General features: G+C 40.1%; 1 protein-coding gene across 10 annotated transcripts in view; it reads right to left on the bottom strand.

Moving 5' to 3' along the window:
- The window catches only part of LOC143839837 (uncharacterized), a 298,170-nt gene that overhangs the window by 164,726 nt on the left and 120,619 nt on the right, over positions 1-12,825 (bottom strand). The gene's annotated exons all lie outside the window — the stretch shown is intronic.

The following is a 12,825-nucleotide window of genomic DNA, read 5'->3' as shown; positions in this document are numbered from 1 at the left end:
CATTACATCCCTTGATTGACTGAAAAGGATTATAAGTATGATTAAAAACTAATTTCTATGCCCTGGTAACACAGATTATAAATGAACGTAGAGTATATATGAAAAGAATATTCCTTACTGAACATGCCACCCTATGTAAACTAACATCTCCCCTCCCCCCATTTCCAGGAATTTTACAAGCTAGAATTGACAGTTCTAATGTGGAAAGGGTCTACTCCTTGTACCAAGCACCACATTGTAGTTTGTTGTTTAAAGTATATTTTTTCCTCCCAGTCCTTCTCTAATACTACAACTGAGCTGAGCTAGGGGGAGTGTTCAAATAGTACAACACAGAAAGGTGAAGATCAGACTTAAGTTTGACAGTGACTAGAGGAGTGATTGTAACATCTATACCCTTTAGAAATTTGAAGTCTGTATTGGGTCTTGGCATCTTGTCTATTTGTAAATGCTTACTGATGGTGATGTCTGTAAATATTAGCAGAAGTTCCTGTTGAGCTTGGCAAAATGTCAAACAGATCCCACTGATCAATGTCAGTGGGATTTTGGGCACTCATTGCCTTTCTGGGAACAGAAGCATTGCTAAAGCTGTTCCCTGAGAGATCCCAAATATCTTTATGCACCAACATTTGGTCATTCACTTCTTGGAGTTGTATCTGTTCAAACTACTTAGGTGTAGCTAATTTCAGTTTTAAACAGACTCGGAGGTCCTAGGCTAGTTTTACTGCACTATGGGAAGGGTTAAACAGAGGGTCAAACCGTGCTTCAAGGCCTTCTCCCTGTGGGGGAGATCAGCCAGCTGAATTCTGCAGACACAGCACCGCCCCTGGTGGCCCAGCTTGCCTATCTAAACTGCCACACTCCAAGACCTCTTGCCTGCCAGATAGCAGGGGAGGCCAGCAGTCTGTCCTCCATGATGCCATAGGTGCAACCCTGGCCCTGGCAGTCCACCTTACCTGGCTGGACTGCCTTACTCCAAGGCCTCCTGCCTGCCAGCTGAAATCCATGGTGCCACATTGGCCTGGGCAGCACAACTTGACAGCTGGACCACCCCATTCTGCAAGAAGCACTCCCACCTGCCAGCCCTGCTAAAGCCAATTTTTAAAATGGGTTTTGATACTAGTTTCAAATGAAATCTAAAATTTTAAACTAATTCTCACCTTTTTAAAGAAATGGCTTTTTTCCCTACAAGAAAACAAGCAGTTATATCTCCTATAACTGCCGAGGCTATTCAGCTATTCTCTTTAATCCAAGCCTAGAAGAACCAAATTAACGTTTGAAATTAAATCAGCATTTGAAGTAAATGGCGGCCTGGGAAGGACAGGAGTTCTTGTCTGAGCAGCTCCATTTCAGCAATACCAATACTTATCCATTTTGTTCCTCTATATATTTATGAAACAGCCTAGGGGTTGGGATGTGTCCGGCTGTCCAAGTTAGAAAAGGGCCAATCAGGGTGCAGCCAGCTTTGCCCTGATTTGCCCTGCCCCTGTAGATCCCGCCCTCCGTCCCTGGACTCTAGAATCTCTGAACTCGGATGCCTCAGTGCCTGGAGCCAGCAGCAGGTAAGGGGAAAGGGTCCTGGGCAAAGGGTCGTGGTGGAAGGTTTGCTTGCCCACTCCAGAACCACCAATCTCAGGAGGGTTATCTGAAGACCTGAATGAGAAGGTCCTATAGCTGATGGAGAAATTGAAAACTGACTAATTACCAGGTCCAGAAGGCATATATCTAAGAGTTCTGAAACAACTCAGATGTGAACTTGTGGATCTCCTGATAAAAATATGCAATCTATAACAAAAATCTGCCTCTATTTCTGATATGTGGTATTCTGGAAATTACAAACTAGTCAGTCTAATATCGATACTGTGTAAGTTGTTGGAATCTGTTCTTAAAGACAGAATTAGTAGGCACAAGGATAGAATTAGTAGGCATATTATGGGGACCCAATGGAGAGTACATATTACACTGATGTTTTCCCAGCTGCATTGGCTACAGATTGGAGATTGGATCAAGTTCAAGGTTTTGACTCTCACCTTCAAAGCCCTAAATGGTCTAAGACCCTTGTATCTACAGGACCTCCAATGTTACATCCTCCAGAGAGCACTATGGTTGAGTGACCAGAATTTGCTCAAACAAACAGGTAAAACTAGCTTCAACTAAGAACAGGGCTGGTGGAATGCTCTACCTAATGAAATCAGGGCCCTATGGGATTTAAAACAGTTCCACAGGGCCTGTAAGACTGAGCTATTCCAACAGGCCTATGGTTGAGGCCAAGAAAATAACATTTACCTGAAAACCCATCCACTCCATCCAACCCACTAAACCCCACAACATTGGGTCCCCCTTTCCTCGGTAAGGGTATCCAGTGCAATACAGGAGGCAGTTTTAAACTTGCGTTTAATCAATTAATTAAATTTAGTATAATTACTTCAATTGATGGCAGTTAATTAAATTGCTTTTAATTGATTAATTAAAAGTATTAATGGATTGTGTTAAATGTCATAATCTGCCATGAGCTGGACAGGGAAGGTAGGCATACAAAACTAAAATAACAATTATAATTATAAAAGCTATATTGGGGAAAAGCCAGCATGGATTATGTTAAGGGAAGATCTTGTCCCACTAACTTTTTAGAGTTCTTTGAGAGGTGAACCCAGTAGATTTTGTTTGGCTAGATTTTCTGATAAAATTCCACATCAAAGGCGTCTAAGTGAACTCAGCAGTCATGGAATAAGAGGACAAGTCCACTTGTGAATTAAAACTGGTTAATTAACAAGACATAGAGAGTGAGTATAAGAGGACAGTTTTCACAGTTGACTTTGGTAAGCAATAAGGTACTGCAGGGCTTGGTATTATGCCCAGTGCTTTTTAACTTGTTCATTGATAATTTTGCGTTGAGAATAAGCAGTAAATGACTAAGTTTACAGATGACACTAAATTGTTCAGGGCTAAGAACCAGAGATGACTGTGAGACACTCAAGAGTAATTTGTCGAGGCTGGGTAAGTGGCAAATTAGTTTCAACATAGGCAAGTGCAAAGGAATGCATATTAGAGCAAAAAAAATCCTAACTATAGATATGCAGTGATGGGGTATGAACTGGTAGTAACTAACCAGGACACACATCTTGAAGTGGTGGTAAATAACTCCCTGAAAATGTCAACTCAGTATTTGAATGCACCGAGAGAACACTATGTCTGGGGCAGCAATGCTCTGTATTTTTGCTGCTTGTGGAGCAACAGTGGAAGTGTTTCTAGAGTTCTTGCTCTGCTGTTGGGCCTTCTGCTGGGACCTTGGTTTTGGACACTGAGTGACAGTGTGTTGGACTGAATAGTGTTCTCTCAATACTTTGTGACTAATAGTCACAGATGAACCAACCTCTGATCCATGTGTGTATCCAGTCCCTGCTTGAAATTGTCTACACTTGTACCTCCACTTGTAGTACTATGTATGTTACATTTGAGCAACATATTATATTTGGGAAACATCATGATTTTGATGGCTTGTTTCTCGTCCAATCTCTGACCAATTCTGAGATATACGATTATGAAGGATCATAATATTCTGTCAAAATAGGACCTAGGTAAATACAGCCTGCATGCAAGTAGGCTCTATTCTGAACAGCCAGTCAAGATAAGGAATGGGTTAGTGGGCTCAATTATACGTACCCTCCAGTTCAGTATAGCCTGAATAGTTGTATAGTTGTATAAAGGGGCTTGTGTACATATATTGATTTAGGACATTTCCCCCAAATAGGTCCTTTCTGGGGAGGGGAGTTGGTTGTATAGGCAAAGCAAATGCATTCTGCTTCTAGTGTTAATATATTCCCTTTTAAAAATAAGAGGCCCACAAAAAAGGTTGTTACGCCTGCCAAAATTCTGAAACCAGCATAAGGTTCCCACTAAGGCATGGATGAGATGGTAGGTTTTTCTTGACACCAGCTAGTGGTAAGAGGTCCTGGAAACAGTTTTTTTAAGTCTGTTCCTACTATTAGTTATAAGTAAAGCTGCTAGGCATTGCACGGCAACCAGTGGGACATGGAAGGGTGTGGTGAAAATGGGGAGCAGCCATCAATGGTGACATGATGTTGCTTCTGGGTTATCTTTGTGGTAAAAGGGTTAGAGTTTCCAGCACCCTGCTGGTTGCTTCAGGAGGACATGACATAATTTTATGTTCAAATTGGCAAGGAAGACCACCGTTCCTATTTTTGGCTTACTATTTTGGACAAGGAAGATGACCTTTCCTATTTTTGGCTTATAGAGACTGGTTTATTTTAAAGCAGGCCTGGTCATTTAGTGTTGTCAGGTGCCCCCTGTCCACCAGAAGGGGATAGGTTGGTAGAAATGCCCAATCTCAGCTGAGAAACTCCTGGAGATTTGGGGGTGGAGCCTGGTGAGGACAGGGACCTCAAAGCATTAAAATGCCATAGCGTCTTCCCTTGAAAGCAGCCAATTTCACCTGGGGAAATAATCTCTGTAGTCTAGATATGAGCTTTAATACCAGGAGCCCCTGGGTCCTACCTGGAGGCTGGCATCCCTAAGTCCATATGATTTGTAAGGCAAATAATTAGGGTGGTAGGAATGGCATTGGTTGATAGACCATTAAGGCTAGTTGGCAAGAAATGAAGCATCTGTAGCAAAAGCTATCATTAGTTTGTGTGGTTACATAAACTGGAAAATAATATCCCTTGGTTATAAGTGGTATCATTATATGAAGTCTATTATTCCATGTTTATTGTTTTGGGATCTACCTTAAAGCCTTCACTACCCTTTCAGCTACTACAGTATTCACACGGGTTGCCTTTTAGCAAAAGATGCAACGGTAATATGAAAAGAGAGAGAGCACCTGAAATAGCAAAATTGTTTATACCCTTTGCCTTTCATTATAGAATTACAGGCACATTAGTCTTTATAAAAAATAAACATTATATAATTATAGTTCTTTTCAAATTATCTGATAATTATATCGATTAAGAAGGAGTTTTAATTTCTTTGTTCAGTTTTGTTTTTCCTACAGTATATTTAAAACCACTCGAGTCTTTAATTTTTGGAATGACCCTGAAAAAGCAGGTGCAAAAATCATTTCATTCATTCTCATAACTTTCAAATAATTAAATAGAAAGGGTGGGTGACAAGTGCAGTAGAATTTAATAACTGGAAAACCATACATTTGTCTATTTTTAGAAAAATGTGCCCAGAAATTGTACTCCTAATAGATGCTTTCATAGATTTAAAACATATTCAAAAGTAAAAAATTCTCAATTACAGCCTGGTAATTAAAATAATTTCTATGGAAACTTTTAAGACATTTTAAAGCTTCTGTTAATTATTTTTATACAAATTCAATGTGAAAATAAAAAATACACTACACACCATACACTATGTTGAATGATGTCATCACAAGATATGTTTTAACTTCAAATTTCATGAAATTTTCAGTGAGATTTTTTAAAGAATATGCACTACAGATTTTAGACTGTTCTCCAGATGAGAGTCTGCCACTCTGAACCAATAAACCAAGCTGGTTTCTCTAGTAAAGCAAAACTGTCCAAAGAGGCCATTGAAACCGCACAATAGCTTGTTCTCTTGTTCTAGGGGAACTTGCTAGAATCCAGATGCTTCCATTTTACCAAATATCTCACCTCCAATCAGTACTGTAAAATGTTCTCCTTTAATATATTTATTCAGCTTTTAAGGATCTAAACACAGGTACAGAGATCCATCGTCTCTTTCTGTTGTGACTAAAAAATTCACTCTTTCTGTGGGTTCTTCAGTTTTCTCTAAAATGTCAAGCTCAACTAATCTAATTCTTCTTTTCACTTATCTCTAAGAGCCAGAGGGACATTTCTAGATGCAAATATGACAGGAAAATTAGGTTCAATTAGTTCTATTTTGTATTCTTCTGAGAGCAATATATATCTATATCTATATATCTATATCTATATAGCTATATATCTCTCTAGATATTGCACCTCTATTCATTCTTTGGTGAGCTTTGCAAGTGTTTTCAGATGGGTTTTCAATGTCTGGGTTAGTGCAAAAATGTTATTGGGACCACAGCAAAATTCTCAGTGTTTTGGTAGTAGAGGGTACAATCTGGTGTGGGTTTAATTCCTCCAACAAAACGTTCCATTTGTCTTTAGAGTAATCAACTACTTACAGTGTGATGATTGTCTCATGCAGGTAGTGTTGCTAGCCTCTGTTTGGAAAATACCTGGAGATTTTAGAGGTGGAGCCAGGGAAGGTAGGGTTTAGGGAGTGGCTTCAATAAGGTATAATGCCACAGAGTGACCTTTCGATGTTTTCTCCAGGTGAACTAATATCTGTTGCCTGAAGGCTGGCAACCCCACTTGCTGAGTTCCCAAGAAAGAAATTGCTTCTGTGCTGCTACAAACTTCTGTGTACAAAGGAGTGTTGATGATTCTCCCTCCTTGCAAAACATGGATACTTGGTTTCTTTCTGAGACAAGTGTCTGCTTGCTTGAAAACTTTTGCTATATGATTCAGCTTTTTGTAAATGTGGCAAACGTCTCCAAAAGCAAGACATTGCCTAGATCTGTGTTTGTATCCACAACATGAATACTTATTCATATAGTCTTTTTGCAGGTTAGTCTTTTTAGTAAGGTGACCAAGATTGTCCCACTTTTGCCAGGCAAATTGTACATTTTATTATTATTATTATTATTTAATTTTTAGACCGCCCTTCTCCCAATAGGTCTCAGGGCAGTTTACAACATAAATAGTTAAAACACAATAAAATCCCCATAAAAACCCCAATTAAAAGTTACATATAACATATCACATAACATATAGCGGCGGTGGTCACAATTCTGATCTTAGTTCAGCCTGGTGGAGAGAATAATGTTCAGAAGAGGGTGGCACCAATACAATACATCTAACCATGATCTCGGTGTTAGAGATCTCAATATTGGAGGGGATCCTCTGATGGATTAGTGGGAGAGCTGCCCTGGCCTCAACCATATGCCTGGCGGAAGAGCTCCGTCTTACAGGCCCTGCGGAAAGCTGGTAGATCCTGTTGAAATTATGTTGAAATTAAAAAATATATATTACAATATTGCATTCTATGAAACTTTTTGTTGCTCCATATAGACCAAATTTTTAATCAAGACCCCCCCATACCCGGTCAATGGTGTCCCACTTTACCAATGTTAAAATCTGGTCACCTTACTTTTTAGGGATGTGCGATTCAGCTCAGATAAGCCTGAAAAAAAAATCAAACTAATGCCTACCTTCACTGAATCACAATCCCCATTAGTTTAAATATGATGCCTCATTCATGACTCAGTGCATATGTTCTTTAAGACAGAGGTTCCCAGCCTGGGGATTGCTCCCAGGGGCTCCCTGATTTTTCCCCTATATCCTGCTTTAATTGACTTGGTCACAAGCTATTCCTGGCATTGCTATCAAAGCAGGGAATCAGCTGCTTACATTGATTTAGGGGTAGCATTTTCAGGGCTCTTCGAAGCCTGAAAAATATTTTGGGGCTTTTCCATAGTCAAAACATTGAAAAAGGCTGCTTTTTCATTGAAAAAAGGAATAGTGTCCTAACACCTTTTACCAGTGTTTAAGCCTCTTGCGTTGAGCAGGGGGTTGGACTAGAGAGCCAGTTTGGTGTAGTGGTTAGGAGTGCGGACTTGTAATCTGGCATGCCGGGTTCGATTCTGCACTCCCCCACATGCAGCCAGCTGGGTGACCTTGGGCTCGCCACGGCACTGATAAAACTGTTCTGACCGAGCAGTGATATCAGGGCTCTCTCAGCCTCACCCACCCCACAGGGTGTCTGTTGTGGGGAGAGGAATGGGAAGGCGACTGTAAGCCGCTTTGAGCCTCCTTTGGGTAGGGAAAAGCGGCATATAAGAACCAACTCTTCTTCTTCTTCTTCTTCTAGATGGCCTGTATGGCCCCTTCCAACTCTATGATTCTATGATTCTATGATTCTCTTGTGGCAAACAGTAATGACTGGGGAAGGCACTGGCAAACCACCCTGTATTGAGTCTGCCATGAAAACACTAGGGGGCGTCACCCCAAGGGTCAGACATGACTCGGTGCTTGCACAGGGGATACCTTTACCTTTACCGGTGTTTACCAGTGTTTACCAGTTAACCAGCAGTGGTCTTTCCTGAGCACAGAAGATCTGGCCACAGTCTTGCATGGCTTAGTTATATCAAACACTTTAAAGAAACATTAATTTATCAACCTGCTTTAACTATAAACAATGGGAGATTTATGTTTCTTTTTCTTTAATTTAGGTAGTTGCATCATTTAATATTAGAATATAAGATGCAAGCCAGTTTAGCCAACTATAATTATATTTCTATATAAAAAGGGTCAAAGGACACCAGCAGTTGAAACACACTTTTTAGTAAAACAAGCATGAACTGTTTAAACAATAATGCTCCATTTTGTACAATGAGTGGGGGATGGCTGTTTCCTGTCACAAGGCCTCAAACAGAAGATAGCATTTTGAACTAAGATAGCTTGGATAAGCATTTGACTCAGTTAAAACAATAGATGTGAAAGGCAGCCTCACACATTATCTTTATCACCCTGCTGTACAAAAGTCCTAACCAACGTTAGCTAAGATAAGGTCAAAAGCACCGCTGAATCTGAAACAGAATTCCCAAAATAATTTGCTATTCAGATCGTCTTTCCTATCATTAAGGAAGCATATGTTTTCCAGCATGCAAAAATACCTCTTATACCTCCCTACAAAATAAACCATCTATGAGAATTACCAGAGTAACCTTGTTCATTACAGAGATCTCTCTGTGTGTCCTGAGGCTGAAGAATATTGGCTTGCCTAAGATGCATGGGAGGACTGCCAGTCAGCAGTTAGCGCTTGGCAGAAAATGGAGGGGATGGGAACATCATTGGCACAATGGCAATTTTTTTCTGTATGACTATAGAGCACCAGCAGCTGTGTGAGGTTTTCATTGGGAGGTCCACAGAGGGAGACCTGGCAACCCTAAGGCCTGGTTATTAGCATGCACATACACAACCATAAAAAACAGATGAGCAGTATGGTGAAAATTCTTACCAACTAATTATTCCATCTGTCCATCCTATTTACATGCCACCCTTCTTCCAACAAAATCCAAGCACATACAACATGATTAATACCCTCGTCTACTTGATTTTTACAACAATCATTGGAAGCAGGTTCGGCTGAGAGTATGCAATGGATTGTCACAGTGTCACTCAGGACCTTCATAGCTGAACAGCTATCTAATGCTGGGACTTCCCAGGCCCATTCTGACACTCTAATCCCTCTGGTGCAGTAGGTCTCTGAAGCTACATTAAATATAGACACAGGCAGGTTACACGGTAAGTACAATATGGCAAAAGACCTGTGTAGATTACTAAACACTATGAAACTATTAACTTGCACTCATGATTCAAATCATATAACCACTTTTATAAAACTGAATTAACTGCTCAGTCTGCATCACTATAGTCCATCATGGTTTCCATTAAAATAAAATAACCACGGTATTTAGAGTTGTTTGTAGCATCTGTAGCTTGAGGCAGCTAAAATGTGTTTCTTTCAAATAGTACAATTTTTAAAAATTCCTTGGAATGCCCTACTTGAACATCTTCTAAATACACAGAGTTTTGGTCATGCAGGATGTGGTTTCTGACTTATGAAAAGCAAAGCATTATACTTTATCTGTCATTAAAAACATAATTACATTGGCGGATGAGGAAGCCAAGCAGAATTTCAACCCAAAATCCAGATAATCATCTCCTCATGCATCTTTTGCTCCATGAAAAAAATTCCCTTTTGTGATAAGGTCTATTGTCTGCATTTCATCCCCAAAAAGATCCTCTTGATTCAGCACAAAAATCATGTTAATTAATATAATTACCAATTTTGTTAGTTCCCTGCATAGCCCTCTCTATTATTAAAAAATAGTATCTCTATTATTATTAAAAATAATAGAGATACTAGAATCCTGCATGGTAAAAGAAAAAGGCAAGGAAGTTTGTAATGGAAGAGGGATAACGATCCGGTTAGTTCCCTTAGAATAGCCCAGGGGTGGCCAATATGTGGTTCTCCAGATATCCATGAACGATGACGATGACCACCGCCGCTACCGCCGCCGCTTATTTTTATTATTATTTTAATAATAAATATTTTTTTATTATTAATATTTATTTTAATAATAAAATTATTATTGTTGTTGTTGTTGTTGTTGTTATTAATGCTGGCAGGGGCTCATAGGAATTGTAATCCATGGATATCTGGAGAGCCACTCAGAGAAAAACAAATGCTCTGCAGGATCCAGAACTAGGAAACATGAGTCCCCCTGCTGGTGAGGAAGTTCTCTCCCAGAAATCCAAAACGTTCAAGAAGATTGGAAGGAAGTATGATAACAGAGAAAATAACTAAGTAAAATAACGTACATAAAATGATGGAGCCACGGAACCTCAAATTAAAATTTAAAAATAATAGAGATACTAGAAGCCTGCTATATGTTGTTTCCACAATTGTTGTTGTTGTTATTATTATTATTATATGTTGTTTCCATAGTTGATAGTATATTTGCTCATTCTTAGAGAATAAACTGATATTTTAACCTAAGGTGGTCTGAAGATGTTTTGCTCACCCTCCCGAGGAGAGCTGTGGCCCCTTAAGGACTAACATTTTATTTTACCATGAACATTCATTGATGACAGGCCACTTCTTCAGATGCAAGCAGAAATTGGACTGTTTTGTTTGCTTTCATACACAAATGTATAATTGATGCACTGCATCCAAAATTATTGGTTCTACTCCACAAAATGTTTTTCCAGAATAAATTGTTAGTCTATGTAATGCTCATAATATCTGTTTATTTTTGCTGAGACAAAGATGATCGAACTGTCCCAAAGCAGGAGTTTCTGTGCAGTCTAAGAGGTGCCTGCATGATCTTTGTGGCATAAGATGTCCCAAGATCTTAGATCACACCTAGGTATGTATGAGCTGAGGTTGTGCTTAAACATCTTCTTCAGCATTGCAAAGTATACTTGTTGTGCTGTGTTCATTCCCCTCAAAAAATCTACAGATCAAACAATTATTTGAGTGTCTTGAACACTTGGAATATTCTCAATTTTAAATGAATTATTTTAAATACTATAATACTGACAAGGTTAAATGTAATTTCCAATTTATAATGCCAGCTAAAAATACATTTCCTCCCGGGAATATTAATGAAATAAGACAGAATTAAAAGAATAGTTTTAATCAATTTGTTTTAAGTGACACAACAAATAGCATATGTCCAAAATTCCACCCTGCTTCAAAAAGATGAAATTCCCACACATTCTTAAGAGGGGAGAGAGAATTTTGTACTACACTTTGCACTACCTGAAGGAGTCCCAAAGAGACTTACAAACAGCTTTCCCTTCCTCTTTCCACAACCCTATGAGGTAGGTAGCACTGAGAGAACTCTCACACCAGCCCTAAGATAACTGTGACTAGCCCAAAGTCATCTAGCTGGCTATATGTGGAACAGTGGTGAATCAAATATGGTTCTTCAGATTAGAGGCTACTGCACTTAACCACTACACCAAGCTGGCCTCAAAATGCCATTCCTAAACTGGCCCATAGTGCCAGCTAATTTTTTTACAGTAAGACTTCTCGATTGAAATGCCTATGTATTTAATCATAGATGCATAGTGCTTTTTAAAATGTCACTCCTTTTAGAAGCACGAGTCTGTAATCTTTAAAAAATTAATCTTATTCCTGATTTGGGGTGGGGAGGAAATTTAGAAAGGTATACTTTTTGTTTAAATTGTGGGGATTTTTTTTTTGCCTGCACGATTGAACATCTATTCGTTGCTCCAGGCAGTTTGCTTAAAAAAAAAAAACATCCCCAGGAGAAGAGAGAGGGAGGTGGGTGCAAGGGCGGGACATTGGAGATGGAGATAGTGCTTTTTTACCTCCATACCTTTTTTTAGCATGTGGATTGCTGATTGCTGTCCTGTAGGTCATCCTACATAGGTTGGAAAATCTACTTTATGTGAATCTCCAGCTAGCACTTTAAAATGGAGGATGTTGCTTGAGGTTTGCTGGATGGACATGGGAGGTTGGCGATGTTGTGCAAAATGCCAAATATATGGTGTCTTCATAAGGTAAGCATTTCACTATATTATTGGGTGTAGAATGGCCCTCACATCTACTGGGTATACTGTATTCTACCACCATGTAGATCACTAACAGATTGTTTCTGCACTGAGAATTAGCCCTGCCTTACTGCTTGCCCAGTGGTGGGGCTAATTCCTGGTTCTGCATGATTTCAGCAGTGAGTCAAGCCCAGATGTGGCCCAACTCAGGCTTCCATTGCCCCACAGCAAGGAAACACAGATATATCCACATTCCCTTTTTTTGCAACACAATCAGGCCATCCAGAAAGTGCCGCGCATGGCGCATGTGTGCATGTGCGGCCCGGCCGCGCATGCGCAATGCGCAGGCACAGGCACGGCCACGCAGGCGTGCCATACATGGGCGGGCAGTTGCCCTGCCGGTCCCCAGCCTCAAAAAGGTTGGGGACCTGTACTACGGTATTCCAGAAGAAACAAAAAATGCCCTGGCTGGCTCTACGGTGCTGCACAGCATCCCCGAGCTGCCTGGGGCATGTTGTTGTTGTTGTTGTTAGGAATGCAGTATCTCCCCCCTCCAGTGCAATGGGAGCTTTCTGCCCTGGCTGCCTCAATCAGAGGCAGAAATCCAAGGCAGATTGGGTGCACTGCCAAAAATGGTCCCCCATGGGGATGCAGGAAGCAGCGAGGCAAACTGCCCTGTTGCAAACACCTGGTGCAGCCCAGTGTAGTG

Source organism: Paroedura picta, chromosome 6 (genome assembly GCF_049243985.1).
Source record: "Paroedura picta isolate Pp20150507F chromosome 6, Ppicta_v3.0, whole genome shotgun sequence".
Classification (NCBI taxonomy): Eukaryota; Metazoa; Chordata; class Lepidosauria; order Squamata; family Gekkonidae; genus Paroedura; species Paroedura picta.
This window is presented reverse-complemented; position numbering and strand designations above follow the sequence as displayed.